The 22,992-nt window shown below is 40.0% G+C and overlaps 1 protein-coding gene across 5 annotated transcripts in view; it reads right to left on the bottom strand.

The window, feature by feature from the left end:
- Positions 1 to 18,531, bottom strand: part of FAM172A (family with sequence similarity 172 member A) — a 264,993-nt gene extending 246,462 nt beyond the window's left edge. Inside the window, exons 1-4 of one of the 5 annotated variants that reach the window (XM_036403448.2) lie at positions 18,442 to 18,529; positions 16,553 to 16,698; positions 6,484 to 6,579; positions 434 to 482 (exon numbers count right to left, since the gene is read on the bottom strand). The gene's annotated coding sequence lies outside the window, so the exon portion shown is untranslated. Of the gene's footprint in view, positions 1 to 433; positions 483 to 6,483; positions 6,580 to 16,552; positions 16,699 to 18,441 lie in introns of all 5 variants that reach the window. The other 4 variants (XM_036403447.2, XM_036403451.2, XM_036403452.2 and 1 more) reach the window with 4 other exon arrangements.
- Between the last annotated feature and the right edge of the window lie 4,461 nt (positions 18,532 to 22,992).

Raw genomic sequence — 22,992 nt, forward strand, 5'->3', positions numbered from 1 at the left:
ATCTTTTCCCACTTTAGGGGCACTACAGATGGCATCAGTAACTGCATCAATTAAGGTTGTACTTCACTTTCCCTCACTTAAAAGAATGTATTTTTAAGTGCTTATTGGTTTACCCAACTTTATTGGTTTACCCAGCTCTGAAAGGCTGTTATTTCCAGTCTGCTTCAGACTAAATGGTTTTGAAAATGTCTACCTCTAGTATAAGAAGATTCAGACACAGCATCTTGTGGTCGGTTCTGATGATGTTAATGAGCAGCTACAGCACCTCCATGTTAAAGACAGCATTTCTATGTTAGAGATCAGAAATTTAGGATCAGAGGACCAACTTAGTAGTATGTGCTTCTTGCCATTAATTAACCTTAAAGCCTGTCCTGCTCTGTTGAAGTTAAAATGGCCTTTCTCATGCATTTAACACAGACTTACTAAGACTTACCAGAATTTCAAGAAACTTTACCTAGTTGTCCAGAGCATGTTCCATACCACTGCAAAAGGCAGAGGAAAGATGCATAGGAAGGGATTAATAAATGCTAGAAGGGCAGAAGTAACCACTTAGAATACAAAGAAACTGGCAACAATCCTTAAGCCCCTGAATCTCAGTAGACCTGTGTACACTACCAAATGGTGGTAGAACTTGCTAATAAAGTACACAACAGCAGTCTGCTCTGAAGTTTGATATAGTAGCACAGCAACCACCTTCCAGCTTTATTTACTCCGTAAGTTCAAACAATGGATGACTAGGAGCCACGTGCATTAGCAGGATGTGTCAGCAACTTATTATACCAAGTGGAGTCCACCCAACTCCACACATTAAGATTTTAATGATTTTGGTTTAACTTCCTTGAAATGCTGAAAATTACCTTCATAAGCATACCCATATTAACACAAGCAGGAGAGTCAGTTTTCTTCATAGTAGCTTGTAGGGTTTGGATTTGTGCTGAAAACAGCATCATTAACACTGCTGAGCAGTGTTCACACAGCATCAAGGGCTCCCCCTGCTTCCATGTGCTGCCCTGCCAGCAGGCAGGCAGGTGCACAAGAAGCTGGGAGGGGACACAGCCAGGACAGCTGACCAGTAACCACATGATGACACACAGCAATAAAAACTTGGAAAAGAAGAAACTAGGAATGTGTGGAACAATGGTGTTTGTCTTCCCAAGTTACCATTACATGCAATGAAGCTGTGCTTTCCTGAGGATGGCTAAGTATTTGCAACTCCTTGTTTGCTTTGTTGGTGTGCACAGCTTTTACTTCTCCTATAAAATTGTCTTTATCTCAATCCATGAGTTTTCTCACTTTCAGCCTTCCAGTTCTTTGTCCCATCCACTGTTTGGAGACTGAAGCTGCAGCCAGAGGAAGGACTTGCCCACCTACTGTGCCTAATTCACAACACCACAATACAGTACTTTCTTAAATATGCAAACTATCAATTATTAGGTATACAGGACCCTACTTCTGTTGACCTAAACAGACAATCACCTAATGAATTAGGCCATCAACTCTGGGGACAGAAAAAGTGACCCAGCAGTAAGGTGGGAGAATGCTGCCCAGAGAATCCTATTCAGAGAAGAAATTTGCAGGTGACTTGTACCCAATGCCTGTAAGATAAAATGTTTGCAGATAACCTCTTTTTGTATATTTCTCATTTCCTGGGCAGGAAATTCAGCCTGGAATCCTGCTTTAAGAAATAAAAAGAACCTTCTTTAGCTTTCCTAATCTCAGCACCTGAAATGAATGGACACTGATGACTAAGACATTAATTTCAAGATGCCTTCACCATCACCTTCCTCTAAAAAGTTGGAAGAAATCCTTCACAAACAGCAGATGTGAGGGAAAATCCAAAGAATTAATGTTTATTAAGAACCCTGCAATTGAAGCACCAGGAAAAGTCCATGTAATATGCAATAATGCTATAATTAGTGGGTGATTTCCTTTCCATTATTTAATGGGCCTATATCTCAGCTGATGAGGACAGAAAAAAAAAAAGAGACAATAAAGCAATTTGGAAAACAGTTGTGTGCTTATTTGTATATGCTCCTTATTTACAGAATAAGGTTTTCCAGCTAGTGTACACTACAAGGAGTTATGAGGATTTGGTAGAACATTACTGCATAATGTAGCTGAAATTGCCCTGTGATAGTTTATAGAAAAACTGTGTTTGGATGAGATTGAGATGCTTGTACTTTGTATTGCTGGTTTTAATAGGATTTTGACTTGAAAGACGGAGTGAAGAAGACTGACTCTCAATAGCCTCATCTCTGCACATACTAAGCAGTTACAGGACAAAGCCAGAATTTTTATTTTTTTTTATCATCTTTTCTCAAGAAATCCCATGAGTCAGTTGGGAGAGAAATATGCCTCTGAACAGAGAAAAACTTGAAGACTATTAATAGAGTCTTCTCTTACAAGAGACACCAAAGTAATCTTCCAGAATGCCACAGAAGAAAGAGAGAAAAACTGGAAAACTCTAGGGAAATGGTTTCTGCTCAGGCCACCATCAAAAGCTGCTAAAAACCCCTAGACATATGCCTATGTGTCTAGTACTTTAAAATTCCATTTTTTCCCTCTCCTCCTTTGCTCTTTAGTAACAGCACAACTTTATGAAGGATTGTCTGCCATGAACTGAAGACTCCTGAAAAGATCACATGCAAATCAGATGGAAATGCATCCAGGTCTATAGCCCAGATCTTTATAAACAGCAAGGTATTTGTGATTCTGTCTCAGACTCTGGGCTGAGAGGTGCACTAAAGGAGGTAAAGAAAGGTAACAGGCACATTCAGTTTTCTACAACACATCTGTTTCCTCCAACATCTTCTGGAATGTGCAGATGCAAATATATATATATCACCACCTCACTTGACTACTCTGCATCTAATGCAAATACTGCAGACAACACAAAAGTATACAAAAGAGATGAACACTATGCAGAATCAAATCATACACAACTGAAAAGAGCACGCAGGGCTACTGAAGATATCAGCTGTCAAGTTATCTTATTTCAGAATCAGACTAAAAAGCCCAAATCCCCATAGTGTACATACCTCTTCTTTGTGGCAATGTCTGCCTCAAGAGATCTGCCATACAGCTCTTCCCACAGCTTTTCTTCCTGTAGAACACTTGCTTCTTCAATGTTTATGATTTCTGCAAGCTTTACTAATATAGTACCTCAACTGTCTTTGCTCTGCCCCCTGCCTGAGAGGCAGCATGTGCTATATGGCCAGCTGAACCAAGTACTGCTTAATTTCAACTACCTGGCAAGCAAAGCAAGTAGCCCTGTGAAACACCTGCAGCCTTCAGATCTACTTCTGCTAGATTGTCATAATATAGCACAACAACACAGATATATATACATATATTATATATAATTTGAATAATATAAATACATTATTCCTTTTAGCTCAATATTTAAATAACTTGATATTTTAATTCTGACTGCATCAAACTTGCATTTTTAATTTTCTTCCATATCAGTACATCTTTTCTTTTACGTAACATTAAAAAGAACATAAATAAAAAAGCAATGCAAGTTTTATTTTCTTTACTGGTTCAGCTTTAAAAACTAGAAATACAATATTTATATTAAAAAAATCCCATCAAGTACCTGTCAGTAATTGCAACCACACTTATTTACAGAGCTTGCTACTGCCTGATCTACAATCTTGCTATCTCAGTCCAGAGCCAAGCCTGACAAAAAGCTGTGACCGCAGCATCATGGAGTAGTCCAGGAAGGAAAAGATCTTGGGAAATTATCTAGTCTCCAACCTTCTCTTGGACCTTATTTCACTAGGTTTTAACAGGGCTTTAGATCGAGTAAGCTATGGTGCTGCCAAGATGAGCCTTAAAAATGAGGGAGATTCAACCATGCTTTTCAGAAACTTACTCCAAAATTTCCTTTTCCCTACACCGAGATGAAATTTCTGCTCTCACTATTCATCCTTTTGAGCAGAAAACAGCTTCTCTTTCACAGCTTCTCTATCTTCTATGTACTGGATGACTGATGAAACCTCTCCAAGCTGTCTCTCCACTGAGGTGCTAGAACATGTACAAAGGAAGGCAGCAAAGCTGGTGAAGGGTTGGGAGCACAAGTATTATGAGCATTGCCTGAGGGAGCCGGGCATGTTTTGCCCGGAGAAAAGAAGGCTCAGGAAGGCCTTCTTGCTCTCTACAACAATGTGGGGTTTGGGCATTTCTCACAAATAACAAGAGAAAATTGTCTCAAGATGCACAAAGGGAGGTTTAGATCAGGTATTAGAAAAAATTCTTCTCTGGAAAGGCTGTCAAGCACTGGAACAGGGTGCCTGGGGTAGTGGTAGAATCACCAGCCCTGGAGAGATTTGCAAGATGTGTGGATGTGGCACTTAGGAATATCATTTCTGGTGGGACTTGACAGAGCTGGGTTAACAGCTGGACTTGAGGATGTCTTTTCCAACCTAAACAATTTTCTTGAACTTTTCTCCAAATGTTGAGTTCTCTAACGTGCTAATCATCCTTCTAACATGCAAATCATCCTGGTGGCTATCTGCTTGACCTTCTCAAATTTTTCATCAAAATCTCTCTTGAAATCAGGGGACAAACCAGACACAGCACCCTAGCACATCTCCTACCAATACCAGAGAATTTATTTGACTTCATTGACACAAGGGCACATTGTTCAGCTTGCCATCCAGCAGCACCCCCAGCTTCTTTTACACACAACATCTCTGCCAGTCATACCACAGCCTGCTTGCTGTTTGGGAATTATCATTGTCACAGCACAATTTCACACTCTTAACTCTGTTAAACCTTATGCAATTCCTCCCGGCCTAGTCTTCCTGCATGATGGATTACAGATGTCCACAAATGCAGATGATAATTATGACAATTATCTGGCCATTTCATTTGCACCTTTGATTTGAAAGCCTGAAGGAAAAAACGTGGACCAAGTGCTCTCTTTTTATTTTCAATCCTTTTGCCATACATACTCATACTTTTACTTTCCATGCTATAAAGCAAAATCCTTGAAGAAATTAAATTCTACTTTTTGATGAACTACTTCAATGAGGCTATACAGATGCATCTACAGGACTGGTTTAGCCTTAAGCCTAAACACTCTGTCCTAGCAGTAACCACTAAAAGACATGGGCTAAAACAACTTGAGTCATTCTAAACCAACATTGCAAAATTCTTTGTCCATTTTGTTGAAAGCACTGTATTTCCTACCAGTTTGAAGGAATCCCTACTAAGGAGAAAAACTGTCATTAATTTTTATAAGTGCAGAATGTGATTGAGCAGGGATCAGCCCATGTACTGCCTAACACAAAGGTACAGATAAAAGCAAGAGGAGAAAGACACGGGGAGATGCAATCTAGTTTGGAAAAAAAAAATCATTATAAATTCCCCATTTTTTCTTGGAAGGTTCACAGTTTTAGGCCAGACAGTCCCTCAAAATCAACTACATCCTCTTAAACAGAGGCCTTCTATTTTCCTCAGCTACCAATCTCTAAGACCAGTAATTTAGGTTTAACTACAGCAGTTCTCACAGAAGGGCATCCATGGCAAAATTCACGTTATTAAGAGCTAAACAGTCCGTCAATAGCTGTGATTTCCGAAAGGCTAGTCACTGTCCTTTGTATTTATTTCTGGCTTCAGGCTTCAGTCACTAATTATTGCTACACCTTTTTATGTTAAGTTTTCTATGTTTCACTTACATGATTAGACACCACAGCCAAGTCCTATCTCTTTCTTCGGGTAAACTAAGCTTAATAGTCTCTTTCTAAGAAATTTTGATTCTAACCCAAAGTAAGTTTTTTCCAGTTTCTCTGTTCCATTCAATTCTTAAAATCTCCATTAATTGCTGTTAAACACAACTTAGAAATTAGAATAGCATGGTAGCTGAAAAATGTAATAACTAGAACAGTGTTTATCAATAAACAAACTGTAACTACATGAAAAGAGTACAGAATGCATTGAAATTATTTTACCTCTATGTCATCTTTTGATCAGACAGATAATGTCTCACCCTAAGAAGTCATGAACAATACACATTTTTACTGAGGACTAATGTTAAAATTCTTTACGTCAGTCTCTACAGCAGCTGATCATATTGATTTCCAAGAAAAAATTAATACAAGAAAAGGAGAGATACATTAAACAGTGTGCTGAAGGGGAAAAATACAAAGCAGCATCAGCCCCACTGAGCACAACGGGCTCCTAAAAAACATGTTATAGGCAATATAAACATTTTCTCAAATAACTGACAATTTTCAAAATATGTGCTAAAGTAGCACTACCTATAAAGTATCCTTGTGTAAACAAGATTTTTTTTTTCTGTAATTAAATTAATGCTGTACTGAGCACTACACGGTCACATTAGCAGTATACGCACAGGACAAAATGAATCTTCAAAGGAAAGTACTATATCAGCTACAGAACAGCAAGCAAAAATATGCTGCAAACATGCACACAATAATGTAGCAAACCCTCTAATATTTTACATTTTTAACCTACCTCAAAATGAAAGTGGAAGAAACATTTCAGTTGCAACAGCTTAAAAATGCGACATAGGGCAAAGAAACAAAAATGGTCCGTCCTAAATTCCTTGTGCTAGAGAAGAAGGAAAAAAAAGGAAAAAAAAATCTTAGATAAACCAAAACTTTCAGACTCACCATGTTTTGTTCCTAAATGCTACTGTATAAAGGCAGATGGAAAACAGATGGAAAATAATTTGACAAAAGCCCTACACCAAACAGCAACAAAACCCCAAATCTTGTGAATAAAAGACCAGCAATGCTAGACAAAATACATGCTCCCTTGATGTACATGAAGTTTAGCAGACTTCATAGAAATTTGGAAAGTGGACCAAAAAATCTGACAAAGATTAAAAAAAAATGGGGAAAGGAAGAAGAGAGAGAACATGGTCCTCAGAGACAATCAAAACTAACAGAATCCCAAAATGTAAGCAGAATAGGTAACTATTTGAACTTAAGTGCTTTAAAACCAAGCCCAGAACAGCACAGAAATACTAATTTTATATTTCTGGTAAAGTATGTCTTAACTAGCCAGGTGTTTAATTACCCGAAGGATAAGGTACAAACTAAATGGAAAGCAATTACCTACTTATGTTGATATGTAAAAATTACTCTGCTTCAAAATATTCATCACTCTTGCAATAATCAGCTGGAGCAAATTTCTTCCCTCCAACAAATACACCTTTTCTCTTACTGTCTCTGAAACTTCACAAAACATAATACTATTTCAAGCTAATAGAGCTTGGGAAGGGAAAAATCCAAAATTTAGAAAGAATAGGAAGTATCTTCTAGACTATATATAATGTTTCCCAATCGTTTAAAATGAGACCTGAAGAAACAAAGCAGTGAAGATCCTTTCAATGACATCCTGCTTTAGGAAAAGCATTGCCTGTAGGTGGAGGGACATGATCTTTTTCCTCTACTCTGCACTTCTAAACATATCTGGAATACTGTGATGGTTTCAGATGTTCCAGGTGCAATACAGACACAGACATACTGAAGTGAGACCAGCAAAGGGCAGCAAAAATGGTTAAGGGCTTGGAGCATCTGGTATCTGAGCACAGGCTGAGATAAACAGGACTACTCTGCAGGGAGAAAAGTCAGGGTGGAGTAGGAGGAGTATAATCAGTATTTATTAAATGCCAGAGGAGACAGAAGACCACTGAGCTAGTCTTCCTATTGTTGTTCAGTGAGAAGGTAATATACAACTGGACATTTAAACATTAAGAAAAACTTCCTTAACCTAATGGGGCTCAAACACTGGAGCAGGCACCCAGACAGGTGTCAGAGACTGAAATATTGTAGTTTATGGCTTAAACATTTTACGAAGGCTTTTTGTCCATTAAAACTGTGTAGTGAAGCTGCATCAACAAAGCTGCACCAACAAAGCTGCACCAAAGACCACTGCATCCTGTCTGGGCTCCCTAGGCTGAGGCCCTAGACTGTAAGGTAATTTAAGATAAAAATGATACTATTTTTAGGTCTGGGCTGGGGGAGAAGAATACTTCCACAGGAGGATGAAGCCCAGCAGCTGTCTTGTCTACTGAGGTCAGGTTTGTACAGGCACCCCCCATCCACCAAAGAAAGGAGGAAGAGGTTTTGGGTGAATGGTGAAAAAACCTCTGGTCAGAGGCAACACCCATCTTCTTACTCAAATTGGTTAAGTCACAAAAGCCACATCTATGGGACATTCATGTCAGGGGCTGCTCAGGGGCTGTCATGGTCCATTAAATGCTCCCTTAATGGTTCCCCAGACCCTGCACCAGAGCACTGCATGTGATGCAAAATCATACAACTGATACACAGTCCTGCAAGGGACAGGGTCAAACTTGCCCCCTCAGGGTAGGTACCTGGGCACTCCCACCTGACCCAAATATTTATTAATCCATTGGATTCTATTCCTTGTCAGAGGGGAACCCTCACAACCTAGAAGACCAGAGGATAAATGAGACATCAAGACCCATGGAGGGGTGATATGTTTCTACATAACCTATGTCTGTCACTCTTCCTGTCCTCCCACCCCTCACCCCTTTTTCTTTCTTTCTCTTTACATCTTTACTATTAAATAAAACATCAATTTTTGTTATCAACATTTAACCTATTTTGGTTCTAATCTTGTTTTGGGGAATATTCAAACCTTTGGGATTCTATCCATAATCCACAGAGAGCTCACTTTGCTCCTCTGTGATTAGAGTGGATCATAAAAACAGGTTATAGAATCTCTGTCCTTAGAGAGATTCAAAACTTATTATACTCTGCCACAAGTAATCTGCTCTAGCTAATGCTTCTCTGAGTACTGGGATTGGACTATACAATTTCCAGAGGTCCCTGCCAATGTCAACAACTCTACCATTCTGTGAAGATAAGAAAAAGCAGAAGTGTACACCAAACATACAGATAGAGTGTATGTGTGTGTTTGTGTGTGTGTGTGTACATCCATTTACAAGTTAGTTACCTCCCACGACAGCAATGACCACACAAGGGATATGAGAATCATTACGAGCAGTGTCTGGTTGAACAAGAATTAAGAGCTCATGGTCTTAGGGGTCTGTTTTGTGTTCTCAGGAATTCCTTTCTGATTCTGAGTCAATCTGCATGAAAAAGCCAAAATTTGTGCCTTCCTTACCCAAATGCACAGTACCAAAACAATGCTTAATCTACATATACCAGGGAATACCAAAATTAGGACCACCTGCACAAAAAAGGTTCAGCACTTGTGCACCAAAAGTCCAGTCTCATACAAAAAACAACAGGGAAACACAGAGGAAAGAAGTGATCTCTATTCTCAACCACTTCTCTAAGGTAGTGTCATCTATGTTTCTGTCCAATACAGTCTTGGGAAGCTCCTTTGGGCACCATCCTGCCCCTCTGTGAACCTCCATGGCTTGCAGGGGTAGAGCCTTGACCAGCAGCAGGTTCATCTTGGAGTTGGCTGGCACTGGGTCTGCTGGACATGTAGGAAGCTTTTGCAGCTTCTCACAAGACCTTCTCACACCTGCAGACCTCTGCAACTAAAACCCTGCTGCACAAACCCAATACAGAAGGCATACTCATATGTTTTTTTTCCACTGCACTTCTGCCTTTGTCAATGCACTGAATGAAGATACTCACTTAATAAGGAGCCACTCAGTATTTTGTCTAACCTTCTTGAGTTTTAAGTACAACCCTCATGTTTCTCCCAGACCCAGTTCCTCCTTTTCCACACTTAGGTGCTTTTCAATCATCCTCTCCTACTTCTCTCACAAGCTCACTGTCTTATTTGGCCTCACATTCTATCCTGAGAGCTTCTAGCACCATTCTGTTCCCTTTCCAAGTTCTCATTTGTCTTTTCATATCAAGAACTTTCACAGAGACACTGCCAACTCAACTTGTTCCCAAGCTCCCTTTGTCCACACTACTCCAGTCCCCTGGTTTCATTCATCCTGCCATTACAGAATGAGTACAGAAATTACATCACCAATTAAGAGTTTTCCTCAGACCACACTCCCTGTTGTCCACTGACAGCGCCCATGCTCACCACAGCCCTGTGGCAGAACAAGCACAGTCAGTTGTTCTGTGGTGCTGGCAGGCATGCCCAAACAAGGACAGCACAGCATGTCTTCTACAGGTAGAATCACTGGAGATTCTTACACACCAATACTGAGGTTGATACCTGGCGCAAAAGTAGATGTACCAACTACCTTCCTAATCCGAAACACAGCACCTTGTATATAGTAAGGTATACCTTGCATAGATCTATACATACCTTTGGCGGTCAACTGAAAAGTGTTACCAGAAAAAGTGTTACCAGAAAAGTGTTACTGCATAGGCACTTGTCAAGTTTTGAAGATGTGCAACAACAGTGATTCCACAACTTCTCTGGGGCCCACTCCCATGTTTAAATACCCTCACAGTACATTTTTTGGGGGGTACATTTTTTGGGGGGTATATCTACCACCATTTTCCATAAAGTAAAACATTAGAAGTTATTTGTCTGCTGTCCTATACTGCGAAAGATAAATGCAATTTAGAACAACCAACCAAAGAAAAAATACTATGCTATCTACACCATGCTCCTTTTTTGATAGCTAAATAGTTAAATATTCTCACAGAAATAAAGCTTTCTTATATCTCTGTTAGTAGCAATCTCTAAAGACCATGATTCTCTGGAATTTTTAAAACAATGTTCTTAAAAAGACTGCCTCTGGACATCACTGGGAAGGCAAAATCAGAGCTTCTCAAAATGAACACACTACTAGCTTTGAAAAGTTCAGTGTCTGAAATAAACCAGGTAATAGTTTTATTTTTCATCTCAAGAAAATGCAGGTAGGGGTTGACATAGTTACAGATTTGGACATTCCATCTCTGTATATTTCTATTCCTTCATTCCTGCTTCAACCAACTACCTCAAATAGGCAAAAATTCAAGCTTCTGTGTTTTTTGGTGTAGTCCTCTCACAATTATTCCTTAGGGAGTTACCCTAATTTTTATGACTACTTAAATACTCACCAGAAAGGAAGACAAGGATAATAGGACTAACAGAACAAAGAATGGAAAGACAAAAAATTTTTTAAAATCTTTAATTGCCAAGAGAATTATTTTGAAAGATAATGAACAAGAACTTAGAGCTCTCCTGCAGGAATGTACATGCAACCTATTTGATGTTAGTGAAGTTGATACGATGATTCACATAAATGTAATGCTACAATTCGAGAGATATAACCTATTTAGAAAGAGCAACAACTGAGAACAAATGGTACTGTGTGCCAAAAATGTCACTGTCTGTTTCTGAGTCACTGACAATAAAAAAATCATGTCTTAATAAAGAAAGTACAAGTCAGGATACTAGCTGGGGTTTGCTACAGATATGAAAGCTCACACAGCAAGGTGGTTAAGCACATATTGCTTCTTGATGGAAATAAAAGTTTCATTATCACAGTGGACATAACACAGAGTGAAATAACCTGGAGTCTTCGTGCTGCTATTATCAGAACATGCTCAAAGTTTCTAAAAATTGAGGACAATTTCTTATACTGAGAAATGTTAAATCCAAGCCAAGGGAATGCTATGTTCAACTTCATCCAGGCAGATAACAAGTACCCCACTGTTTCACAGAGAGCAAATACAGAACAAAGACCCTTCCTGCCCCCAGGTCTTAGAATCAAAAGATATATTCACAAACACATCTTTGCAAAATGACTTTAGCAGTCCCACCCCCTACCCATGCTATCCCCTCAGCTGACAGAACTGTTTGTAGCAATGTGCAGAGAACCAGTTCAGGGAATCATATCTGAGTTAAACCAAAACAGGGGCTTGAGCTGAGTTAAAACTACCATCCTTTCTTGCTTTTCCCTCCCCCTCCTCTTTTTTTTTTTTTAAGAGTACACTTTTAATTTATCAATTTTCACCCAGTGCCACTGAGGTGACAGAACTGGGATATAGCTGCTGCCTAAAAACTTTTTAGCCTGATTTGCCAACATGGCCAAGAGAGAAATACAGAGAGCGCAAAAGAAGGACTCAAGCAGTGATCACTGTGGTAGGAAGTTTATATGCCTCCAAAATTCAAACTCTGCTATTCCAAAATGCAAACATTTAAAATAAAGTACAAGGAAACCTCCACCAATTTTTGACTTACTGATTAGCACGTATCAAGAGCAAGTTTGCATTTATAGTAGTTTTGATTTTGATGGCTATGCTTGTTCTGAGATCTTCCTCTTAGCCCTGCAGACAGGCTATGTTAACACACTCCGCAGCATGGGAGATAACAACGTACAGATACAGAATTCTCTTTTCATTCAGATTTTATTTCACAAGACTGAATCGTATGCTTCAGTGGGGAGATATTGTTTCAGTACAATGATAATTATTCAAGACATACAGACTGTGTGCCTGAGCACATTCATTCTTCTCTCATTTCACCAAGTTTTAATAATGATTTTATATAAGGGCTCTTTCACGGCCAAGGCTTCCTGTAAACCTATTTCTTCTTTGAAATACTTTCAAGTTTTCCTTTTGACTGTGGTGCCTGTATTTATTCAAATCTAGCCCGCTTAACATTTTCCCCCTTGAGGTGGGTTTGTAACACACGTTCTGAAGAGGAATGCGATGCCCATTTGTTAGGAAAAAAAGCAAGATGTTTTCAAGATTTGGTATACATTGTGCATAAAAAAAGAAGGAAGGATGCGAAGCTAGTTTACCATCTTAAGTTAAACAAGGAGACTTAGATTTGCATGTATTGTGTGCCAAAAAATGACAGCCACCCAAATGCGCATTTCAAGGCTTTATATAGCCTGGCCTGCAGAACTTCAAAAGACACTATAAGCACTACATTATTTGTAACGTTTGGTCTTCAACACAGCATTGAAGACAAGCTGGAGAGTACCTGGCACTCTAACAACATGATCAATCAGAATTACTTTGTCTATATTCTCAAACAAGCCATTATCACTCCAAAAACTAAAACACAGAAGTATAAAACAGCTCCAAAGTACAATAATCCACCTCTCTTCATACACCTAAAACAAAACAATGAGGAGGTCCACCATGCCCATTCCTAAGAGAAAATATACCTCAGTCAAGGGATGACAAGAAACCAGAGAGCCCACTTTTTGCCATGTCCCACCAGCAGCTTTCACTATAGACCAGATAAAGTGAAGAAAGCTCTATGAGTCAGCAGAATATGTATATTGCTGCTGAAATGTCCAGAGAATTCAAATTAAGTACCTTAAAAGATATACCGCAAATGGAAAATGGCAACTTTATGGAGCTTGTAATTCAGACAAAGCCACACTAGCTATCTTGGGAAATAGTTCACAATTTCCAAAGCTATCTTCCTATTAAATTTCATACTTTTTACCTTCATCTTGGAGTTGCTTAGGGATACTTAAGAGTAATCAAGAATATTTTCAATACAATCAAAACATTTTCATCACATCCACCTTGAAAGAAAATTAGCCTAAACTTTGACCTGAAATTTATAGTAAAATTCCTTACTACCAACGATAATTACCAACACTAAAAAAAGCAGAAACTGGGAAAATATAGTGTGATGGGCCTGACTTTAAATGCACAAGCCTCAAAAAACATAAGCACTAATATTACTGGTGCTTCAGGTATGGACCCACTTCCACTCAACACTGAAACTGGCTAAATTTGCAGTACAATTGACAACATAGTACAGCTAATTCTTATTTGAATCATCATCTCTTTTTCTAGACATGCAACATAGAAAATTCTTTCATCTGCCTCCCTGAGTGTCCTGGTTTTGGCTGGGTTAGTGTAGCTGCCTTTTGGGTTTGGGATGAGAATAACGTCGGTGGACGGTTCAGCTGTTACCCCAAGTCCAGAGTTTTCTGCGTCTCATGCTCTGCTAGTGAGTAGCTGCACAAAAAGCTAAGAGGCAGCACAGCGCGGACAGGTGATATGAACTTGCCAAAGTGACAATCCACACCACAGAACATCATGTCCAGTACATAAACTGGGAAAGCTACCCTGAAGGGGGGATGGTGGCTCATCAGGGATGGGCTAGGTATTAGTCCGCAGGTGGTAAGCAACTGTACTGCACATTACTTGTCAGTCTTGAGTTTTCCCTTTCTCTCTCCTCTTCATTACAATTATTATCATTAGTAGTATTTAATTTTCTTTCAGTTATTATACTGCTTTTATCTCAATGCACAAGTTTTACTTTTTTTTCTTAATTCACTCCCCATTCCACTGGGGCAGAGGGAAAAGGGAAGGGAGTGACTAACAGGCTGTATGGTACTTAGTTAACTGGGGTTAAACCACAACACAGAATAAACTGCTTGCTGACAGAAGAGTTTCTTAAATTAATCACCATACCAAATATATTGATTCAGTGCTTTTGCTAAGACAATACTTATTTCACCAATGTATTTAAAATCAATACCTATAACAGCCAAATGTCTATATAGCAAGCTCTGCACAGATTGGTCTCCCGAATTTCTGCTGGCCAACAGAACCTGGAAGAATACAGAAACCACAATAGCAGAAACACCTAAAATTAGCCCAATAAAGTCTTACGTAGTTTATCTTTCCTCTTTGGATATGCACTCAACAGAATACAAACTGCAGTACCAGAAATGTTCCGTGCAGATGGAAGTCAATACTCTTCAGGAGAGTGTAACAGGATTAAAAGTAGTAAAGACTTGACTAGACCACAGAGCAGGCAACCAGCCCCACCAGCAGTATCACTACTAATTAACTCACTAGAAAGATTGCTCAGAAAAGTGGTTGAGAAGCTTTCACCACAGTCAAAGTACAAGGTGACTCAGGATGCAGCTCCATGATCTGCTGTAGTCTGTATGATATGCTTTCAGCCCTTCTCCTACTTCTAGATTCTCCACTCCACTCCTACATCATTTCTTACAGACTCATAAAAGCATCTGGGTTTTGAGATACTTTGTAGTTTATCTAGTTCAATGACCTGCCATGGGCAGCATCACCTTTCACAGGACTAGTTTTCCCAAAACATTTGTCTGGCCTTCCACATCATAGGATGGGGCACCCACAGCCTCTCTGGACAACCTGCTCTCATGTCTCAGCAATCCTTGCTGTAAAAAATTTCTTCGTAGTAGCTAACCTAAACTTGCCTTCTTTCAGTTTAAAGCCGCTGCCCTGTGTCCTATCACAACTACTTGTACAGGCATTCATGTCAGTGACCAAGCTAAAGCAATGAGAAGCATTTCCTACCTCTAGTTTTGTATCAGCTGGTTCTTTATTTCTAGTTTTTGTATCTGGTTCTTTACCTGGCTCACTGTGCAGCCAGCTGATCTTCTGCTTGGCTTGGAGAGATGAGGCAGGAAGCAGAGAGGAGTGCTCCCCATTCCAGCAACAGGGATCTAATGTGAACAGGCTATGAAACTGCGCCCTGGGCACTTTTTTTAACAGAATGGGTCTGTAGCTGGAGGTAAATAACTTTTGGTCCACTCTGATTCATAGAAACACTCAGGCATAGAACAAAAATCATTACCAAAACCAGTGTACTAATAAGTAACTGATAATGAGCTAAGCAGAAAGGTAAGGATGATATAAAAGCACATCTTTTCACTTTCCAATAAAACTCAGTCGCATTAAGAGAACAGTGTAAGGAATGCTGTGAGTACTTAAATATTAAGCTCTCTGTCCACACAGCAAATAAAATGCTGGAAAATAACCATGAAAAATAACAAATTTAAGCCTATTAAATTGTACTCTGGGAATTCCACTCAGTACAAATCTGTGAAACTCATCTGCAAGCTAAATAAAAATATGTACAATGATGATACCGTAAAGAGAAAAAAAGTCCTTCTAAAGCACCAAACAAATTCACAGAGCAGTATTAAATTTCACAAGAGGATGTTTTCATGTCCATTGTTTGTTTCAGTAAGCTTGTGGAAAAAAAAAAATTAAAAGATATCTATTCATTCTTTGTATGTATGCTTTACTTCAAAGAATTCCAGTAATCTATTGTAAATCTAAAAAACTCCTCAGTCACGACAGCACATTGTTCCCCAAAGGAACAGTGGGTCAGATTCAAAGTACCAGCAATACAGTTGTATTCAGGACCTTTTCTATAGAGCCTGGAATAGGCAAAACCTCCAGAGTCAGTGCTGAGTCTTCAAGATAAAAAAAAATAAGGTTGTGAACTTAAAAGAAGAGATTCTAAAAGATAAATCCCCACTGAGTAATTATAAGGAGAAGCTCTCCCAAACATTCGCTAACTAGTACATAAAAGGCAATTCAGTAAAGACCATGGTCAAATCAACTTGCCGATTTAAATATAGTCATAACTGGCTACAATCACTGAAAAGGCAATCTCAAGAAGACAGACAAAATCCAGGCACTGGTGAGAAAACTCCAATAATTAAAGGTATTTCACTAAGAGAGCAGTCTGAGTGTGCGCTGTGCATCTGAAATGATGATGCCCTTGTTTGCCTCCAGCTGCTCAGTACTGTTGGCCTGCTGGAAGTTTTAATCTTATTCCTATGCCTAACCACATCTGCTAACCTACTGCAGACAAAAAGAGTCAGGTCAGCTTAAACACAATAAATATTACATCCGTCTTAACCCACCATGTTCTGACAGAGGTGGGCTGGGCAGTGCCTAGACTAACAGCAGCGGAGGCAGGCACATCAGAGCTCCAGCTGACAGGCAGGCAGTAAGCACTGGCAGTGACTTCAGGAACAGCCATCACCCGGGGCTTCTATCTGGAGCTACCCTGTGAAGACCAATACTCTGGTCAGCAAATAATCTTTTTTTTTTTCTCTTTTTAAAGAAAGTGAAATAATATCTAAAACACTCAGAACAGCAGATTTAATCAATTTTAAACCCGAAGGAGCATATAAAGACATTCTTTCTGCATTTTCACATTGACTGCACTCTGTGACACACCCCAAGCCACTATCCTCAGTTGTTAAAGTTTTAGTTTCCTCTACACAAGAGCTTTTTCACTTTTTCCCGTGTAGTTACAAAATACCTATTTTTTAAAAACCTGTGGGCATTCTTTAACCAAGATGCTATAAGACTGCTTTGCTGTTTGTAACAGAACACCACGCCACTCTCTTTCACCCTCTGCCTCCTTAAAGATGCCAAGAAAATACGAAGGGTTAGTACAAGGACACTACATTTCTGCTGTATTATGGGTATTTATTCTCCTTTGAAGGCAAATATTGTTAACACCCCACTCTTCAGTGTCACCAAATCAGTGCTCCATTAACATCAAATGTATCCAGTTCGCTTTGTAACTGTTATTAATTTTACAACACTTTTTTTGCCAATGATCGTAGGTCCTGAAGAAGGTCTGTTATCTGCTCATGCAAACTTAGTACTTTAGCCAAAAAATTCATGCAAAAGAACTGTAAAGTGGAAGACATATTTTGTGACAAGCTGGCTTATGTGGTTCTGAGCAGCTTGGCTTATGTAACACCAGCATAAAAAGTTAGGTATCTGGAAGGAAACCAGCTCAATCTCTCTCAAAAGTTTCAATATTTATCCTTGAAAGAAAAACGAAGGCAACAGTTCCTCAAAAAGCAAAGAGAGGGGGTTTTGGAAAGGGACTATAGATGCCCAATCTCTCCTGGTTTAGAATTACAAATTTTGAGTTTTCTCCCTACCAAACCAAAACCAAGTAAAAGTAACAATTTAAACTGGAAAATTATTTCCCTACATTTGGATAAGTCAGAAATGGCAAGTATTTCATGCACCTTTCTAAGCTGCCAGAACAACTACAAGAAACTTAAGTCTAAAAAGAAGTGTTCAATCCCACCCAATGAGAAAAGCAATACTTGGAATGAAAACTATCATTCAAACCCAGCTATAGCATAAAATCAAGAATCACGCTCAAATGACTTTTTATCATTTATGGCTACACAGAAAGCTTGCATTAGGCAGTGGGGAAAACTAGCAAGTCTCGTTTGACAAAAGCAGCTGACAGCACCAAAACCTGCAGCAATGTCTGTAAGGATACATTCCGAAAAACAAACCCCTTCGATTTTATGTAGAAAATTGAAATTATAACTGTCAAACGTGGAGCGGCAGCAGGCACAGCGCAGCGCTCGGCAGAGCCTGGGGTCCAGTCCCGGGCAGTGACACCGTGGCACCCCGGGACTGGGGTCCAGTCCCGGGCAGTGACACCTGGCCCCGCAGCCCCGGTGACACGGGCACACAGGCAATTCTACACCCGTTCCGGCAGCCCACACGTGGGCAGCGCGGGCAGCTCGGAGGCAGCCGCGCCGCTCCGTCCGCTCCCGCCGCCGCTCTGGGCCTGACACCAAGCACACGGGACGCCCGCGTGCCCGCGGTCTTCATCCCAGTGCAGGGCTGGAGAGGCTCCTGGGCGCCGCCACCCCGACTGGCCCGCCGCGGGCGGCGCGGAGGCCGGCCGTTCCCCTGCTGCCCGAGGGCCCGCGGCCGCCGCTGCCCTGCGGGGCCGGGCCGGGCCGGGCCGGGCCGCCGCACGTACCTGGCGCTGCCGCCGGCGGAGCGGGGCGCGCGCGGCGCCGTCACGGGGAGCGTGCGGCCGCTCTGGGCCTAGCGCCGCGCGCGGCTCCGCCCGCCCCCTGCTGGCTCCACTTCCGGGGTCCGCTCGCGGTGACGTCAGCGCCCGGGGGCGCGGCGGGGAACCCGGAAGTGGAGCGCGAGGGGCGGCGGCCGAGGGGCAGCGGGCGGGCGGGGCTGCCCTGGAACCGGCCCTTGAGGGGCTGTGTCAGGATAAAGTCACGGAGGGAGGGACGGGGGCTGTGCTGAGAGGGACCAGGCGGGTACCGGCGTCTAGATACCGTGCTGTTGCTCGTGTTCTGGTAGATCTCACTGGGATTGTCGTGTTTCCACTCCTAGCTTTCCATTTTGATCACTTCGGAATTTGTAAAAAGAAAAGACGATAAAGTTTTTCGTGTTATATGTGTCAGGCCTCTTTAGAAATACATGAGGACTTTGTCGCATTGGCCTACAGTAAAACACTGATGACCACAAGCAGTCCCAAGACTTTTGTACTTACATAGTGAGAAGCACCTGGGCGTGGTTTCAAGGACACAGTGTCTTCCTTCCTTGAAAAGCTCTCCGGAGTTGGTCAGATGACTGCTGACAACCCGCACCATGCAAATGCTCTCATGGTTCTGCCTGCACAGGATGGTTGTGAAGTGTTCCTGTCCCAAGGACGTCTGAAAACTGCCACATGCCACGTGTGCAGCTGAAATGATTCACCCCCTCTTATATCCCAGTCATGACTGATGGTAAAATTCAGCAAACTAGAGTTATGGACAGGTAGGTCTACGTGGAAGAAACATTTTTAATCAGTCACTCACAGCTGCTCTCTCTGTAATGACCCAAAGCAGCAACCTTGTATTTTTGCTCTCAGTGCAATAGTTTGGGTAGGAAGAAGTCTTTAAAGGCCATCTAGTCCAAGCCCCTCTGCAATAAGCAGGGACATCTTCAAAGAGATGAGGTTGCTCAGATCCCTGTCCAGCCTAACCTTGAATGTTTCCAAGGATGGGACCCCTACAACCTCCCTGAGCAACATATTTTTGTGTTTTCTGCAATACCTAAGGAAGGAGCAAGTGAAATACTTTTCTTCTTTGGTGTAGAAGATAATATAATCACTTGGAGAACTAGTCTGCTTACATTTTAGAAATTATGTTTGAGCCTCTCATTGAGACTATTTTCCCTGTATTTCCCATGTTAGAAAAAAGTTGCACTTAGATGTAGGTCTTTTGGTGAGACATTAGGGATACTATTGATGTAAGCAATCTTGTCCTCCCATTTGAAGTTCATTCCATCTCTCTTTGCAGAGATGGAATAGCAAGTACTGCTAAGTGGCAAAGTGAATTAGGTTAGTACTGACTCACGTTAAAAGTAGGTGATTTATCAGGGTTTTAATCTGGTTCACTATCATTCTCCATCTCTTGCAGTACCCAGAAAAAAAAGCACACATTCCAAACAATAACTAAAACAAACCTGTAGAATATAGAAGTCTAGATCAAGTTTCAGGGATAGTTAGTGTTAAGAAGTACAGCTAAAAATGTGCTGTGTCTCTGATCTTGATACAGCCTTTTGTAATTACAGGTCCAGGGAAGGATTTAAGGAGGGCAACTTTATTGAATCAAGTCAGAGGATGTTACGGGTTTGGAGATGCTTGACTCACAAAGAGATGTTGACCACAGATTTGAAGCTCTTCAAAACTTCAGAGCTCTACAATGAGGTAACAGTTTGAAAGGGCAGGTTTCCAAGATTCGTAGGACTGATCCTGAAACTCCAAATATCAGAGTGAAAAGGAACCAGAGGTAGTGTGTAGTTAATAGCCTTTTGCTGGAGCTGGGCTTTTATCTTCAGTTTGCATGTAGAACTGTGAAGTTCTGATACCTTCCCAGACTTCTGTGAGCTACAATAATACCAGTAATAGGCTAATACTAGCAAAAACATCTGCATGCCTGTTAAATGCCAGGTTGGATAGGGCTTTGAGCAACCTGGTCTAGTGTAAGGTTCCCTGCCAATGGCAGAAGGGCTGAAACAAAATCATCCTTAAAGTTCCTTCCAGCCCAAACCATTTTATGAGTCTCTGATTCTATGCATGCCTGGTAAGGTTCTTGAGCTCACTTTTTAAAAATACTAAGTTCAGCCTGTGACCTAACACCACCCATTTAACTAGACAATGGCACTGCAGGGATGGTGACTTCACCAGCCCCCTGTGCAGACCTTTCTGTTTCTTACATCCTATGCCTGGATAACTTATTTTGGTTCTTGCTATTGTGCCAGAAGAATGATATATAAATATTCTTAAATTCATCTTCAGCAGTTTTTGCTGAAAGTTGAACATACATAAATCTGTTGTGACATTCACTCTTATGCTACATTATATGTTCTCAAGTGTTTTTACAGTCTTTTATGTCTTTGTTTTTCACTTACTGTTTTTGCATTTGTTGTAAAGATTAAATAGATACGATATATATTTCAAGTTACCACTCATAATTCTTTGGTCCTGTATATAGTTTTTAAAAAATGCCAGACTGATATGAAAAGTTTTGGTGGAATGAAACAAAAATTGAAAGCAACACTCATGACAGAACTTTATGATCTGTGTTCTACTATCTACTCTGTAGAAATATGGGTTTATGATGCAAACCTTGCAAAGTTATTTCACTGCTCTTGTATGTGCAAACAATTTAATTGTACTTTGAATTTTGAAATATTTGATCCCAATATAAGATTACATGATTTATTTTTGCAAGAATGTACTCAGCATACCTATTATTTTTCCATTCTAAACTACCAATCCCTCAACTCCACAAATGATTTTTAAATAAATTATGCATTTTAAATGCTTTAGATGATTGTTTCTTGGTATTATATAACTTTAAAAAATGTACAGCTGCCATTTAAACATTTGTGTACACAGAAAATGGAAAAGCAAATACATGTGCCTTTTCTGTTATGTAGTTAAAGGGCACCTTTTGATGGAGGTGCACCTTACAGTGGAGTTATCTGTGTGCTTATACCAAAGTCTGATGGTGGTACAGCCAGTAATTATACAGACCCAGCACAGCTCTGCCATGTTCTGGTTAAAGGAGGCCAGATGACTAACATTTCACATTTGTGTTGCATTAATGCAACAACCTCTCTCAGTTTCTTCATTCATAAAGTGGAAAGGCATGTGTGAAATTTGGGAGACTTAACTGAAATTTATTGTTGTTTGAAGAGACCTAATCCATTTCCCTCTGAAAAAAAAAAATCTTCACAGCACTTGTTTGGCCATTAATTTCCTGAAGTTAATACATACCTGCAGGTAGGATTTCTGTCAACAGAATTTCATTCCCAAAGCCACCTACCATTTCAATCTCTTATTACCCCAATGTTTGCCCATTATCTAGAGAAAAGCTTAATCTTAATCTACATAATAAAATCCCTTTGAGACATGTTAATTATAGGGAATATGTATATATTTATGCATATAAGAAGTGTCCTGTTACAACTCGTTAAAGATAAAATTTCTGAATTTTACAGACAGGTGAATATCCAAGTGAAAATGGCTACTACATTTCTTGAATGATAACCTTGCAGGTGGTTGGTCTCAATTTTACATTTATTGAATTCTTGATTCTCTAAGACCCTGTATCAAGTTTGAGAAGGCATAGGCTTTACTGATTAGTATTTAGATATTTGCAGATTGTGAAAACAGATGTGCTATGGATTTCCAAGGGTGAATTTAAAGTTCAGAGAAATTAAAGAAAATGAAACCTGAAGCAAAATACACTAGTCACTAGCAGCACAGCAGCCATTATCCCAATTAACAAAGGTAGCTTAGAACAATGCAAGACCATAGATTCATGTGGAACATTAGGAGCAGAAGTGTTCGAATCCTAAACCTGAAATGACTATATGTGTAGGACCCACACAGCTTTAGGTCTGTATAATAATCAAGAAGATTAAATATTGGTCCATGTATAACTGAGTGGCAGCAATACTCACTCTGTAAATTACAGCAATACTAATAAACCAGTAAGTTTGTCAAGGATACCAGTAAGGCAGTATTGAGGTGGAAAAAAAAGCAGTCAAGCTGATCCATGAAGAACTATGTGACCCTATTTCTTTATGGAAACCAAATATTCAAAAGTTATTGACTTTTTACCTCAGAAACACAGATTATGGGAAAAATTATTAAATTGTTGGATATTGAACAATCACAAATTTATCAAAGTTACTTGTATAATCATATTCCATTCTCTAGTGAATTAATCTAGGGACAGAGTATACATAAACATGTCATTAACAAGTAGTGTAAAGAACATTCCTGGGAGCATTGCTAATCATTCATCAGGTATTTTCTAATGACTGAGTGCTTGTATTTACTGGGAAAGCTGAAAAGATATTATTTTTCCAAAAGGTTGCCCTAAAAGGAAGAACTTATGTGCTGTTGCAGCAAACCTCCATCATCAATGAAGTTTGAAACCTGTGTTTGGCATGGCAGACATGGTATTCTGTTTGACATAGTAACTGGAAAAAATCAAACCTGTTGAATAAG

The sequence above is a fragment of the Molothrus ater genome, chromosome Z (genome assembly GCF_012460135.2).
Source record: "Molothrus ater isolate BHLD 08-10-18 breed brown headed cowbird chromosome Z, BPBGC_Mater_1.1, whole genome shotgun sequence".
Taxonomy (NCBI): domain Eukaryota; kingdom Metazoa; phylum Chordata; class Aves; order Passeriformes; family Icteridae; genus Molothrus; species Molothrus ater.